The sequence below is a fragment of the Pleurodeles waltl genome, chromosome 2_2 (assembly GCF_031143425.1).
Source record: "Pleurodeles waltl isolate 20211129_DDA chromosome 2_2, aPleWal1.hap1.20221129, whole genome shotgun sequence".
Lineage (NCBI taxonomy): Eukaryota > Metazoa > Chordata > Amphibia > Caudata > Salamandridae > Pleurodeles > Pleurodeles waltl.
Genome location: NC_090439.1, coordinates 299627470 through 299644227, shown reverse-complemented (window position 1 = coordinate 299644227; position 16758 = coordinate 299627470). Strand labels below are relative to the sequence as shown.

The window sequence follows — 16758 nt, the reverse complement described above, 5'->3', positions numbered from 1 at the left end:
GGCCCCTCCCTCGTGTAAGCATACAATTTAAAGGCAAGGTATATCCTTGTGTGAAGGTGGACTCTGTAGAAATATGGTTTGCTTAGCAAGGGGTGCAGGATGGTTGCAGAGGCTGGCGGGTGGATCCAGGAGGTCCGTGAGGTCGGGGAGACGAGGGTTGTGTGTGGAAAGCCACTTCATGCTGATGAAAGGGACTGAATAGCTGTATAGTCAATAGAGAAGACTTCTCTGAGTTCACACAGCCCCCAAAGAGATCCCTATAGTTGATGCCTGAATGTTGAAGTGAGTACGAACAGTTCAGGCTGGTGGGGTACTGATGGCATGGGACAAAAATTTGAAGATCTGTTGCATTGTGGTGTGGATGACTCGGTTAGAGAGGTATGAAGATCTTTTACATGAGAGGGACATTTGACTTTTCTACTAGTAACCCCCTTTCTCTCCCCTGTGGATCTCTGGGGACAGCCCCAGCGATGGGAGAACTGCGCTGTGGCAGCTGGGACTGTGACTGAGCACACTGAGTGTCCCGAGTACTGTGGCGAGAAGCTGCAGTGGCCTTGAGGTGGCCAGCTCATATAAGTGGGGCCCCCAGGTGCACCTGAAGAAACTAGTTCCCATCAACACATGCCGGGTCGGTTATCCCCAGAAATCTGATGATTACTCTGGGATAGACCCACTTAAGGCTTGTGATGATTTGTACACAACAGGGAGGCACCCTTCATGCCCCCTAAGAAGAAGAAATCCGACTTATTTAGACAGATCTCAGCCAAAAATGGAGCTCACCAAGCCAGACCTGCTGGATAGCCTCCTCATTTTTTAAAACCAAACTCTGCAATGAACTGCAACAAGACCTCACAAACACACTTGTGCACCTGTGCTTGGACCTGGCTACTGAAATAGAACTGCGATCTGACGGGGACTCTGTGTGATGGTGGATCCTGGAGAAGGAAGCATGGCTGGAAGCAGTTCTAGTAGATAAGTATACCATGACAGAGAGATGAGCCACATTGAAAGATCAACTCAGAGGCGCAATTGACAAACTGGAAGACCTTGAGAGTCACTCTAGGGTAGAATCCACGCCACTGAGTATTAAGTGAAGAGGTGTTAGATGCAAATCTCTAACCCCTTGTGGTGGGAATCCTCTCATCCCTACTGAGTGATGATCACCTTGAAATAAGGTTTGACGAAATACACCAGGCAGATCTCAGGAGACAGACCCAATAGCAGAGACCTAGAGATGTTTTGATCAAATTCCAGTAGAATAAGTCTTATAACTTGCTAGAAAGGTGGGAGAGGTGAGCTTTCAGAGCTATTCCTACACAATCGAGATGTTTCTCTTCTGACACTGCAATACCATGCCGCTTACCACCCATTAACCAAGAAACGCCAATACATTGGCATCTACTAAGGATTGTCCTGTCCCTTTAGAATTTTCGTTGAGTTGGGAAACAAGTACAACAGTATCACAGAGATGCTGTGAACAGCGGCCTTGCTGGACAAACCCATGGACAACACAGCAAAGAATCACAGTCAAAAAACTCAAGGCCTTATTGCCCCCTACAAGGTGATTCCTCTTTTTGTATTGTTATATGGCTTTTGTTCTGGGAGAGGGAGCAATATAGTGTCCATCTTATTGAAGTTTCTCGGCCGACTTTAAGCATCTTTACTTATGCAGATCTTTATTTCCAACACAAACATGATTCACATAGTCTCAGTTAATACATAGAGACTGAACTTCCCAAATGACGGGGGCCATCTGGTGCACACTTTGAGAGTCCAGCCCAGTTATCAGATACCTCCAGGAGACCTATCTCCTACGAAAGTACCAATGGAAAATGAAACGTGCTTCATACCCGACTGCAGACCACTGCTCAGCCAGCACTAAACAAAGGATAGGAGCAATCATCCTAAAGCGCTATCATCCCCTGGTAATCTCGCACGTTGAAACTGGCAGGAATGGTGGATACCTCATCCTGGCCGGTGCTCTGGTAGGATGACCTATCACCTTAGCCACAGTATACACACCAAACTCTGTGCAGGACTAATTTCTGGTATGCCTCCTAAAGGAGTATTACTGGGGAGAAACTATCCTTACTAGGAATTTTAACAGACAAATTATACTGCATGTATCACAATGATTCTTCTAGCTGTTGGGAGTAGGAACAAGGCACTGGAGAGGCATTGCACATATTGTGCAACTGTCCAGTGATACGCCCTTTTCGGAAGGAAATTTTCAAACTGTTACATTAAGTCCTCAGCTTTCCAATCCCACCACACCAGAGGTGATGCATCTGAGCATTAAACCCCTCGACTTAATACTGATATCCAGTGACAAGTGAAACGTATGTCTTCAGTGTCTGAGAGCTGCTAACTGACAATAGCCCACAACTGGGAAAATAAAATGTCCAATATTCACACAGTGGTACCATAGATTGTGGTCTATGCTTGCCATGTAATGTTTGACAAATAATATTTAGGGGATTCTAATATTGTTCGTTGTTCAATGGAAGGCATTGTACATGCAACTGAGTGGTGGGCCTCCTAGCTCAGCCCTTCCACCAAGTTGGAGAACCATGGGCCTTTTTCATATGTACGGCAGGGCAAGTCTCTACTATCATTACTCATTGATACTCTTGCTGGGAAAGCTGTGATGAAGTTGGTTCTGATATGTTTTGGCTAACGTTTGAATTTGTTTCTCAGGGTGGACTTGAGGGGGCTGCTTAGCCCTGCAATTGCAGTTGGGATTGGCTAGGAGGGGAACTGGTGTTTGCAGGGACTAAGATTTCTTGTGATCTGAGAGGTACCATACGTTGCTGGATTGATGTGCTTCCTCTAACCTGTACTGCTGGGCTGCATATCTCAAATTGTTTTTCAGAAGTTATAAAACCATATTTATTGTCCCCGATTCACCCAAGAACATGAATGAAAAGCTTTGCACAAAGGTCCATGCTACAACTTCGTCCCTAATTAGAAAGGTCCCGGAAGAAGTTGTTTCAACACAGCTTCTTGAAGGAGCAACAAGGACTAGTATCTTTGCACTGCACGCTGTTCAACAGCAAAAGAACTCAGGATACTAATCACTATCCTGTGGTTTCAAGTGTAAGCAGAGAAAACAAAAGGAGTATTCCAAGGATGCTAAGGAGGTCCCAGTGGTGAAAAGTTGTAGGATCTGTGAAGAGGGGAAACTGACATGAATTAATTGCCGGGCTCTCAGAAGATCCCCACTGGAGAGCTAGGAATGTAGGAAAGAGGAGATCAAAAGCAGAAACGTTCTCTCACTTGCTTGGAGGAAAGCCAAGTACTTGGATGCACCCTGGGTGTTGTTTTTATAGACTGCAACTTCTGAAAACCTTGCTGTAATTTCGCAAATCCTACTGGAGCCCCACTAAGGTGGGCCATGTTATCATAGCTTTTAAGGTTCCATCCATGGGGATGGGGATGCAGCTGATTCCATCCCTGGGGATGGAATCAGCTGCATTGGTGATGGGGATCCAATACAAGATAGTACCTATGTGACAACCATAACCGAGGGTATCGCTACTCCAGCAACATCAGAGTGGGTGACAGTGGGTGGCAATGCCTTGGGCAAGGGGGTGGTAAGGATAGTCACTTGTGTGTAGGACCGCTGGTGATTGGGGTTGGAGGTGGTAAGTACCTTTGACACGCCATGACAGTAAAAAAGCTACCCAATTGGGGAGGCATGGCCAACTATCATTACTGTGTGGTCGTAATCTACAAAGGCTGTGCTGTGTTTTGGTCGGAGCTGAGGAGGCTGGTGCTAATGGACTGACTTTGACCGTTCCACGGGGAGTGGGAGCAGCAGGGGTACCGGTTGTGTGGGAGAAATGCCCTGCAGGGAAGAACAAGAGGCCTTGTGACTGTCCACGGAGGCTAGGAGCTGCATGGGGGCCACAGGAGCAGCGTCACAGACATGGCTGCTACCCAGGTAGTGGCTGATGGACTTGCATTGCCACCCGAGAAATCTGAGGGTCTGCCACCCCCAGAACATGTTGAGTAGATCTGGTGGGGGAGTGGCGGCATCGCAGGATTACGGACAGAAAGATTGCCTGACTTCAAAGTGGCGGTCGTCTCGGACAGAGATCCTCATGTGATCTCATGAATATCTTAAGGGATTGGATTGGCAGTATAAATCATCTGTCCTGCGCGATCCTGCAGCCCCTATGCCTATGAAAAAGACACAATTAAACATGGTATCAAGTTATTTTACCCTGACAGAAGCACAGGACTATTGTTCCGACAACACCTCTAGTGAAACAATGCCCTGACCAAGAAGGACTTTCTCTCTTCCCTCCAGGACTGAAGGAGCTGAAGAATTATCTTGCCTCTTCTTTTGAAACCTTCAAATCCGATATCAGTACTCAGCTGACTTCCCTCCAGGCAGATGTAGATTCAGTGGGCACCCGCACTCTAGATCTTGACAAAAATACCAAGGTCTTGTACAGGGGGTGGGACCTTTGGAAGGCATCAGCTGCAGACCCAATTGCAATCCATGCTTCTGAAATGTGAAGCTATGGTAAATTGCTCCCAGTGCAATAACATTCAGATTTATGGTCTAGTGGAGGGAGCCGAGGGACCAGATCTAGAGGCCTTTGTGGTGGACTTGTTCTCGGAGCTCCTGGGTTAGAAACATACAAAGACACGGTTGGAGCAAGTGTAAAGGGTCGGTCCGTTGGCGCCTGGAGGAGGGAAGACGCACTGAGATGTTTTAGCAAAAGAGCACTGCTTTAAACTCAAAGAAAAGATTCTACAAGCGGCCCAGAAACAGGACTCAGTCTTGCTGCATGGAGCAACGTACTCACTCTTCCAGAACTTTTCCTCTGCAACTCTGGGACGATGCCTACAATTCAAGCCTGTGATTGACCAACAACGCCCAGATAATTTCAAAGACAGATGAACTTACCAATTCGGTCTCGTCTTAAAGTACCTAAACAAGTTGCACCACTTTGTGGAGCTGGAGGGAGCCGCTGCCCTACTGGGGTTATTGCTTCCAGATAGCCAGGGTCCGGAAGGTGAGCTGGGAGAGGCCTGTGCCAGATTTGCAGGCACCTCTGCCAATGGACAATGGCAATCGCAGTGTAGAGTGAAATGGCATAGGAAACTATTGGCCTAATACTTACCTGTAACTGGTGGCTCTCTCAACCGCAACAATAATCTTTGGAAGGCAGAACTCTTTTAGAGGCCAGCCAAGGGTCCAAATTCACAGTGTTGTGACAGGGTCCACTTTCAGAAGGTCACAATCATAAGGATGAAACTAATGGCCTGGTACAATTCCTGTGGACACTAGCTGAGACTCTAAGCTTTTTGGTACTTGTCTACACTAACGGTTCTATGCCAATCGCTAGGAAACCTAGTTACTCAAAGGCATTCAGCGAAATACAATAGTGGCTTTTTGTCTAAAATGCCTTAGTTTCACATGACTGACATAATTCTACACAGTTGTTGGTAGTCTACATTTCCATGTTTTCAGGTATTACTGTTATTGATGTTGTTGCAGGAGTGGCCGTGATGTGACACGCTGTGGAGGAGAGGCGGGAGTGGGTTGGAGTGGGGGACAGTCTGGCAATGTTAAAGGGCTTAACTCACTGACTAAGCGCTACAAACTCTGGAAATACACCCTTTACCGGAAACTTGATATAATAGCATAACAGGAAATGCATCTCAAGCGTGGTGAGGCCCATAGTTAAAAGTTGTACCCACTGATATACAAATCTTAAGTCTCCGCTACACAAAATGGAGTGGCCCTCCTCGTTGACTTTTCTTTAAAATTCCCAATCGTAGGTAGCAAGACTGACAATTAGGGGAGAATAGTTCTGATTAAAGGAAACATTAAGGGGTGCAAATGCATGGTGGCAGCCCCCCTCACAAAGATCATCTCTTCTGAGACAAAATCCAAAAGGCCATTACGGATTACTTTAAATTGAACAATCCTCACAACACTAACCTCTCCACAATATGTTACACCTTTTAATGCAGTTATTAGAGGAAAATGTATTTCCTTGTAGACCACCGCTATTTAGCAAAAATATTGAGATAAACAGGTGCTTGAGGCAGAATTTCAATTGGCTGAGCAAGCTCACATAGAATCACCCTCTCTTCTATTTCAAAAGAAGGTTACAGCTTTACGAGGGAAACTCAATGCTATCTACAGATATAGGGTGGAATTAACCCTGTTCCTTCTTTTTTTAAAAAGCATATGACCAGGGGAACAAGATAGGATCACATCTGGGTTGACAGCTGCTGGTCAAACAAGAAAAATACATAGGCCAGCGACATGGGGAATCTGGGGAAGTTACCACTATTGAAGAGTGTAAAGCCAGAGGTTTCCGAGACTTCTACAAACACTTATACACTCAGATCCCACAGATGAGATAGAGCAGTTGAACTTTTTGACGGGAGTGGACCTTCCCCAGGTATCAGTCACCTACAATGAGTTCTTGGAGACGCCTATAAAGGATGATGAAGTCCAGAGTACCATTTATGCACTTAAACTACATAAATCACCAGGGCTCAATGGGTTCACCCCCCAATTTTATAAAACCTTTAGCTCAGACTTGGTATGTTATCTGACTGCATTATTTAACTATACAGCAGAAGCTTGCATGGTGACTCCAGCAATGGGTGAGGCCTTGATCACCATTATTCCAAAGCTTGGGAAGGACCCCCAATTTTGTGTGTCCTGCCGACAAATTGCTTTGCTTAACCTAGACGCCTGACTCTATACCAAGATACTAGCCAGTACGCTAGAAGACATTATGCCAGAATTGATCCACCCAGATCAGTCAGACTTCATTTAGGGGTAACAGCCACATGACAATCTGAGGAGGGTGGTCACTTAGTCAAAAAAGATACTAAAGAACACATCCCATCGGTGCTTCTAGCACTAGATTCGGAGAAAGCTTTCGATCTTCCTTTTCCATACATTGCATCGCTTTGGTTTTGGTGACCAGTTTATTGCTGTTGTACGGCTAATTATGCCCCCCAGAGGACCCGAGTTTTGGTGAATGGAACTACCTCAGACTTTTTCAGCTTGGAGCGTGACCTGAGACAGTGATGTCCCTTTTCCCCACTTCTCTTTGCACTTAGAATTGAGCTCCTATCAGCTAGAGTGCATGCTGCGCCTTAATTCAATGGGCTGCCTGTGAACTCTGTAGATCACAAAATATCCATGTTTGCGGACGATGTGCTTTTGTCCCTTACTTCCTCCCCAGACCTCTCTGACAGCATTGCAAACTGAACTCCGACCCTATGAAACAGTTACCGTTTTCATACTAAACCTCATAAACCCATTCTCATCACCCTGACACTACCTACAAGTGAGATGGAGGCAATAGCAACTTCTACCCCTTTCCAATAGGTTAAGAAAGAATCACTTTCTCAGGGCTAAAGATCACCCCAAAGTGGCCGACTTCTATAGAGCAAACTACCCCCTGCCCCTCCTGCGTCAGCTGAAGGCTGACCTTAAATGTTCAGCCCCACTACACTTATCCTGGCTCGGGGGTATCAACGTAGTGAAAATGTCAGTATTGCTGAGACTTCTATACCTGCTCTAGGGTCTCCCCATTGAAATCAATCAGGAGTAGTTCTCCTCTCTTTTGCACAATGATCACTTGCTTTATCTGGCAAGATCGCAGAGTGAGGCTTCCATCCAAATTGGTGGTATTACCTAGAGATTCAGGGGGTGATGGCCTTACCTGACTTTTCATTGTGCTATAAAGCGGCACAGTTATGGATGATCTCTGAATGATCACTGAGGGCATCGGACAAACAGTGGCTGCACATGGATAGAGCAGTAGTTGGAAGATTCATCTGGGATATTCTGTGGAAACCAAAGCAAGTTAGGCCACTCATTGCTTATGTAAGTAACTCGGTCTAAAACTTCCCTTTAGGTCTGGAATGAAGTGAACCAAACTACGGGACTGGCGATGGTCCCTTCTCACTATACGCGTTAATGCAGCCTTCAAGCCGGCACTCGCGCTGGACCCTTTTGATTTATGGAGGGAGGGAGGCAGAGAGTGAGGTTGCCTTCCTATATCGGATCTGTTTCATTGATGGGGCGTGTAGGGACCTGGCTCTTAATATAGTGGACCAAAAAGACGTAAACTTTGCAAAGCGTCCAGGCAAACCTCTGAAGACTTAGAGGCACAAATGACACCCCAAATGCTCTCTTTTGTGGTAGTGAGTATGAGCAGTTCGGCATATTAGAAGGCAGTGCTAAGCATGTAAGGCACACGCATAGGCAGTAAGTGAGACACATATTCAATAAAGAAATCCAACACCGATTTAGAAAAATAACACATTCTTTTATATAAAGTTTGATACCAAGATCATTGGAATCAGGTGGGTACTTTTCAATTTATGAATGTTCACAGTTTTGAAAAGTTGACTTTATTTTTCTGAAGCTCTAACTTTACCCCGTGGTAGAGAAAATATATATGCCAAGTAGGTAATTCACAGCAACTCACAGGACTGTTCTCCAGTATTTCAGGTGAGTATGGGGCTGGGGACAAGTCCACACCAACAGGTCATCTCAGGAGGATTAGGGGCATCTGGGTGTAGAGGTGTGTTAAGGCGTTGGGAGTCCCATTCATTTCGAACGGCCCAGTTGAGAAGATGCTGTGGGTAGGGGCTAGAGTTCCAGTCCGGGTGAACCACCAAAGGGGTTCGCTTATTACAATGTTTTGGGACGTAGGGACATCAGTGGTCCTTTTCTACTTGGACTGTCGGGTTTTCGTCACCTGGGGTAATCGCGGTCGAGGGGGGTCCACAGAAACATGCTGCAGGCGTGGACTTGATGGGTCCATTCGGACTGAACCAACAAGTGGGCTCAGGTCTGATGAGGCTCAGTGACATAGGAACAGAGTAGTCCTCTTCTCCTTCCGGGGCAGCCTGGTGCAGTGGACCGTCTGGTCTCTGTCACTGTAGGAGGTCGCAGTTCAGGGGGACCTGCAAGCAGAGGCTGCAGGCACCGTCAGGAAGTCCACAGTGGGCAAACGCTAGGTGGGCTTCTTCTCTCGAACAGCAGGGAACCACACTGACACTGTTAGCGAACTTCAGCTCGGGCTAGGAGGCACGGGTGCACTCGTGCTGCCTGGCATCAGGTTTTGGTGGTCCTGGGTTGCAGGGAAGCAGCTCCTCTACTCCAAGGGAGATTCTTCTTGCAATTTGCAAAGCTCTGGTAGATCTCAGAGTTTCTGGGAGTCTGCACAATAAAAGGACAGGTCAGTTGCTCCACAAGGGTCAGTGCAGCAAGCAGGCTAGCAAGGTTGATGCCAAGTCAGTCATGCTTCTTGGTTCTCCGGTCAGCAGTCTTCTTTGTCAACTTCTACTTTTGTGTTTAGCAGAGATCTGAAGATCTGGCAACCTGGGGTCCCCTAAAAATTCAATTTAGGGGTGTTAAGGAGAAGGAAGGGTAGTAGCCAATGGGCTAGTTACCCCTGGGGTCACTACGCCACTTAGATGACCACTTCCTTTGGGGAGTGGGCCTCACCCTGTCCCAAAATTCTTAGTTTCACCACACACAGATGACGAAATTCCTAATGTTGTGTTCACTTCAGGGCGGTCCCCCTAAAGGTGTGTCCACCCTGCAAGTGCAACACACCTCCTGCATAGCTAATTTTAGTGCCTGTAGGTGGCACCAAATGGGCCCTGAGTCGGGTGGGTTGGCATCTAGATCGGACTACCATAGGCTCTTTGAAGTTCCCCTGCATTGAAATGCAAATTTGATTTCCATGAGATGCAGATTCGATTGCAGGTCATCTTGTTTTGGGAGGGGTGTGTAACACCTGTGGCAGAGCATGCTTTGTTCCTGACCAATCACTCCAACCCCCCACTGCCCTGAGAGCAAAGGCTTTCTCACTTGGGGGTCAGTAAATTGTCTGTTGGTGGCAGACTGGAGGAAACCAGTCGGTCAGCACACCAGCAGGTGGTAGGTTATCAGGGGGTACCGCTAAGGTGCCATCTGGGTGCATGTATTAATAAATCCATCACTGGAATTGGTGAGAATTTATTAATATGAGATTTGATACTAAACACCCCTAGTTTCAGTGAAACCATAATATATCTGAGAAACTGGTATTGACTAGTGTCCAGCACGTGTACTTAAAATGGCTTCCCTGTTAACTTACTGTGTTTGAGAATCAACAAAGACATTGCAGGGGCATATCTTCTCATGCAGGGATGTCCTCACCTGTAAGATAATGCACCCTGTCTTAGTTGTTTAAGGCCTGGTGTCTGAGTGATTTACAAATATTACAGGCAGTGTTAGGGGACATGGCACACAAGTGTATGTCATGTTGTGTTTTCACTTTTTGGAGCACCTTGTCACGCAGCCTGCAGTGGCAGTCTGTATGAGTTTGGTGCTGGCTCTCTTAGAGTGGCACAAGTTATGCTGCAGCTCTTAGGGCACCCTCTTTAGTACTGATGCCCTCAGTACCAGAGATACCACTTACTAGGGACTTAAAGAGATGGGGATCAAGTGACCAGTGGTTTTGTTTTTGGGGAAGGAACACTGGCACTTAGGACCTGGTTAGCAGGAACCGAGTCCACTTCAATCAAAGTTGAATCAAAAAGTAGGCAAAAAGTTTGGGGGGGACTTTTTCAACCAAAATCCAGTTTCCTAAAGGACATCCTTTTGAAAATCGTCAACGTGACTTTAATCTACTCACCTCTCAGAGATATCATTACACTCAACTGAAACATTGAGTACTCCAACCAGGGACCTGGCCAGAAGCCACTAGGGAACTTTGCTCCTTAGACAAATTTGTACAACGAACGGGTGGGTCATAGGATTGTATTTCCTTCCTCTACTCACTTCGGATCTCTAATGCTTGTGCGCCCAATCTTCGCCATATAACATTCTGAGAATAGACACTGGGAATGAAGGTCACTATGGAACAGGGACATCCCCAGATTGTCACTCACTAGGCTTGAGAGAGCCTCACTACAAAGGGATATATGAATGGTGCCCCAGACCGGCAAACCTCACGATTTACCCAGAAACGTCTGAGCAATGCTGGAGGGGCTGCGGCCTACTGAGAGATTTTGAACATATTTGGTCAGACTGCCTCACGATCCAACCCTACTGGGCTGAAATTCTGGTACAAATGAAAGATATCTTGGGAAACCCTCTCCAACACACCAGTGTTTGTTCTCTTGGGATTACGGGACAAATCACTCAAGCTTCAAACAGGTGAGAATCGCTCCGTTTTATGAGTAGGCTTGGGGCTGCCAGGATGGCTCTAACTGCAGTCTGGAAGAAACCCGATGCCCCCTCAATGTTGCAGTGGCATGCCTGCCTCTGGAAGAGCTTAACCGTGGAGCGGATGACTGATGTCCTTCTAGAAACTCAGAAAAGCTTTGGCTTTATATGGAGTCCCTTAGGGCTATTTCTTTCTAAAAACGTGCCGCTCTTCTCCTATTCTACACAATCTAGGATGCTCCGCCTTTTCCCACTCTTGCATGTTAAGTTGTTTTTCATCCTTTTGGGGGTATTTGTGGGACGGGGTAAAACTCCGCACATGATTTGCTGAGAATTAACTGTTCAGTTGACAGTCTTTATATACTATCCTGTATGAGGTTTGTAAAGTGACCCATCTACTATGAATCTGTGTAAGCCACTAGCACACTTGACCGTAATCGCGGCCCCATTTAATGGTGTTGCTGTCAATGTATACTTTGTGCCATACTGAAATGTAATAAAGAAGGTTTTAGGAAAAAAGGCTGCCCATCAGACTGATCTTTGTCTGAGTGATGGGAGTGAAATAGGCGAACCAAACTCGAGCGTGAACTTGTCCAGTCAGCTCCCATGACCTGTCCTGTGGGCTGCACCTTTTCCAGTCTACGAGGTTAAACGATTGTTTTGACACGCCTGTAATCCAAATTAGTTTTTACCTCATATACCACGCGACCATGTGTACTGGTAGTGGGCTGGATCAGGCCAATTGCGATCGCAGGGAAGTACAGGAGAATCATCGAGCAGAACTAATTTAGCAGCCACTTGTTTTATCATCCCTTCTGTAGCAAAGGAACTTGTATAGTGTGGCTGTAACTTTCCTAATACCTGTAGCTATAGGTACCTGGTGGCTAAACAATTACCGTCTCCGGGTCCATATTGAGTACTGATTGTCAGTGTTTATCTGACTGCTTCTGGTAAGTAACCTCAGCTTTGTAGAGGATTTTCTTTGCTTGTTCCAAAATGTCCTGAGGATGCCGATAATGTTCTTTCACAGAGGGCACATACTTTCCTCCTCTACCTGCAGTGGGATAGATTTAATGGGGTACCCTTGAAGGCAATAGAAGGGAAAGCCCCTGTAGCCAAATATTTTGAATTCTAAGTGAATTAGACTGAGGTCACCCTCCCATGTTGATGTCATTGGTTCAGTGAGTAGAACTGATCCACCACTTTTTGTTCATTCCTGTGTGGGTGTAGGTAGGGGATAAACCGACATCAGTGCCTAAAGATGCACACAGCGCTCACCAGAACTTGGCAAAAAGCTGGGGTTGGATATAATGGCAAGAGAAATGTCATGCCAGTTTGTATTAGATGGTGGTCTAGTCAATGAACTGGAGGCAAATTAGTTACAAAATCTGTACTAATAGTATGCCTAGGGGAAGATGGGACAGCTAATTACTGTAGCTTCCCAGCTCGCCAAGAATGAGTGCCTTTATTATGGACACAGATTGTGCAAGTTTGGGACAAAGGTCTGTGCATCTTTGGTTGGTGTTTCCCACCGAACTCTGCATTCACTAGATAGAAGAGTCTTGCCCTTCCCTGTAGGTACTGCCTGGTGTGTTACCTTTTGCCTCTCTTCTTTCCTTTTCCTCCCTCTCCTCCAATCTCCTTTCCCTACATTTCTCTTTACCCTTTGTCTTGATATTTTCCACTGTCCCCTCAATTGGTATTCACTTTCCCAAGAATTGACCGTCTCTTCCCTTTCATCCTCCTCAAGAACAACTTTTCGGCTTCTGTAAACAACATGAAGAGCAAGCTGAAGTGCATCAGTGGCTCCATGGTTATTGACTTGTTTGCTGAGTATGCCAGGACTCAGAGGAAGGAGGACGTACCACCTGTGGAAAAAAATGCTTCTCCTCCCTCCACTGTCCTATGATGTACAGACCAAGTAGTTAACAACTCTGCACAATCTTAGAGCACTTCATTAGTAACATCTGACCACACTTTGAGGCTCAAGAGCTGGGGTTACTCCTCACACTCCACCACATAGCATAGTCATCCCTATTATTGGCATCAAACAGGGTATGGCCAAGGCTAACCCTCCAACTGGTGTCAGGACAGACAGCACTACAACAGACTCGCATGCAAAACAGGGGAAGGTAGTAAATTGTATTCCTTGACATGACATAGACGGCCTGACTTTGCAAGCAATGCTCAGCTCCTCCTTCCCCCAAGTAGTGTAGGGAATATTCTCCCACATTGCTTCAAAATTGAAGAAAATTATGTCCATTTGATGTGTGTCTCAATTTGCATAATGCAGCCATACACGGTAGCTTGTGCAAAACATTTCTCACCGCTCACAGTCTCTGGATCACCAGCTCCACCTTCAGAAACTGCATCAAGAGATCCTTGCTCTCTTCTGTTCGGTCCAAGTGATCATGTCCTCAGGAGGCAGTGCGATTAAGACTTCCACTCCAATTTCTTCCCAGTTAAGAAAATGTTTGAAGACCTATCCTAGGTCTAAAGGAGATGGATAAGTTCCCCAAGGAGCAGTCCTTGATTTCTGACACTCTCAGGTGGTACTCTTGTTGCAAATGTGAGAGTTCCTTACCCCCCTGACCTCCAAAATGCATACTTCCCTATCACCATACACCCAAACCACAGGCAGTGCCTGAGGTTCTCAGAGATAGACCAACATTATCAATTCAGAGTACTTCCTTTCGGCCTAAAACCTACCCCAAATATTTTGTAACAAATTCCTGACCCCAGTAGTAGCTCATTTAAAGAAAAAAGGGCCTGTAGGTGTTTCAATACTTGGATGATTGGCTCTTGAAAGGTCTGGCAGCATGATAGGCATTCGTGTCCACAGAAGCCTCTTCCTGTTGCTAGGCCACTGGTGTTTCAAAGCTCTTTTCTTTCTCACAGTGCATTCTAAATACAGCTCAGAGCAAAGCATTTAGCTTGAGAGTTACATTACCACGTTTCTGTGGATCGCCTTGCACATCTGCTAGCATTGCTCAGTCGCAGTCAGGGACTACTAATTTTTCTTGGGACTCATGTCATAGTGTGTTGCCAGTCCCCTTTTGCAGGCTAAAAATGATTCATATTCAGCAAGAACTGGAACAGTGCTGGTACAAGGTCACAGTGTCGTGGTACACATGGAGATGAGCACCCACTCACCTTGTGCTTCAGACAGGAAGTGTTTGAGAAAGATGTGATAAATCGTTCTTTCTTACACCTTTCTTCTGATTCACTTCATCGCCAGAGTCCTAAACAAAGCCAAGCGAGAACTGTGTGCCCTCATTCTCAAAGTACCAACCTGATAAATACAGTATTGGTTCACTGATTTAGTGACATACCTTCTGCCATTTGCGCTGATGATTTGTCTTACTTCTCTGATGAAGCAGCACAGTCCAGTTTTAGACCAAGACCTGAAGTCCTTGAAAATCCTAGTTTTGCTTCCTAACTATGTATTGTTTGACCATACAGACATTTCATCTTAATGCATGCAAATCCTACTGCAGCCCTTAGCTTCTGTCTCTGCTAAGACGCATGAAGCCAAATAAAAACGCTCCGGCTAGTTTTCAAAGAAGGGTTTCCACGCACACTTGTTGCAGCTCCACTAACTCTTTCCATAGCTGCATGTAGCCATAGAAGTTCCAAAGTATGCATGAACTGGGATAATACAACCACATGTGCCTCTGTTGACCAAGCTTTTCAGCATAACCTGTTACCTTTTTTGGTGAGTTTGCTTCTTGCTATGTGCTACTATAATCACTGCTTGCTACTCTGATTCCAGCGTGTGAATCTATGAAAGATACAGTGTTGGAGAATAAGTAAGTTACTTACCTAAAAATACAGTTCTCCCACATTTGTGTCTTTAATAGATTCATTTGTGACCACCATCCCTGCCTGGTCACTATAATTGAAGGCAAACAACAGGTTTCCTACTATTACCCAAATTAATTATATTCATTTGATTGTTTTCGGAAGGATGAAATGCTGAATTTCTCAGTTTACCTTGGTTTAGGGCATCTTGACATTTCCTTGCGATGTCTTTGTCTGGTGCGTGTTAGAGCAATCCAGGAATAAATGTTTTTTTACATAGCACTTGGTAATACAGGTTCTGTAGTTTCATAGCACTTCAAAGCAGGTGCAATTTTTGACAAAATCGCTATAATTCGTTTTCATTGACCTTGCAAAGATGAAGATGTGAAAAAGCTATGTCAGGGTATTTATTTATTTTTTTGCAGATTTATGTAGTGCGAACTCGACACGGAGGTATTGGAGCGCTTTGTTTTTTGAACTTTTATATAGCACGAATTCGATACAAAGGTATTACAGGTCTTTACATGAGCAGCGGTTACATTACACAGGAACACATTCATTTTTGGTAGCAAGGGGAGATTAAGTGATTTGCCCAGAATCGCAGGATGTTGAGCCGGGGACGAGAATTGAACCGTGCTCCCCAGTTCCAAGATCGGGAGCTCTGGCCCTCACGCCACATCCTCTCTCTTAGGGTTCTTTGTCTGGTGCATGTTGGGGCAGTCTGGGAATAACTCGTTTTTTGTTTTCTTTTAGATAGCGCTTGGTAATACTTGTTCTACCATTTCATAGCACTGCAAAGCAGGTGCCATTCTTAACAAAATCACTATAATTAATTTGCAGTTAAGCTGCCTCTTCTGTTATTCTATTTGTATGCAAGCAGTGTTTTGCCAATGTAGAGGAATAATTCCTTTAAAAGTTTAACAAACAAAAATATATGTCTGCCCCTTGTTTCTGCTCTGAACGTATTTGACCACCTCATGAGGCAAAAACACTCCCAAGATGGCGGCCTTGTTACATGTTATGCCCCGCAGGGAAGGGCCCGGAAGGTTTGTTGTGGCACCTGGTATACATCCGCTACACTCCAAACCAAAACACATAAGTAAAAGACATTGTCAGTTACAACGCCAATAACTCTATCTCTCACAAATGCAAGACCTATTGCATTTTAAATGCTTGTTTTCAGAATGTGATCCACTGAAATCTTTTTCTTGTGCTGAGGCTATCAACTAACTTTTTGCTTAGAGCGAGACCTCAGCACCACTCATGCACTTACGGCTGAACAATATCAAATTAGATGGATTCTCCCCATCCTGTCATTCGCCACTAGATCTCTGGGTTTTCTCATTGACTCTTTCCTTTCCCTCAAAACTATACAGAGAATTATATGAAAAAGAGCATGATTTGACCTTAGTTCAGTGAAGTGGCGGCTCCTCGGCTATGACAACACAGTTGCCCGGCTGGAGAGAGCCTGCACAGGCTCCCAGCCAGCCTGTGAGCGCCCTCGCTAGGTGCTCCCAGCCAGTCCTGACGCTGCCTTGAGCAGCGCCAGGATTGGCCGCAGGGCAGGCTGGGAGCCTGTACCTGTCTGGCCCGGAGACGACGCAGGATCTGTGGCGTGCGGCGCGGAGGTATGTTTTATTTATTTATTTTTTTATGTTATTATTTACCCTGTCCCACCCCCAGTAATCCCAGCGAGCCGCGACTGGTTCGGTGCCTAAATTAATCCTTTCCTGAGCCATGTG

General features: G+C 45.7%; 1 protein-coding gene across 4 annotated transcripts in view; it reads left to right on the top strand.

The window, feature by feature from the left end:
- The window catches only part of AFG3L2 (AFG3 like matrix AAA peptidase subunit 2), a 336314-nt gene that overhangs the window by 238290 nt on the left and 81266 nt on the right, over nucleotides 1-16758 (top strand). The gene's annotated exons all lie outside the window — the stretch shown is intronic.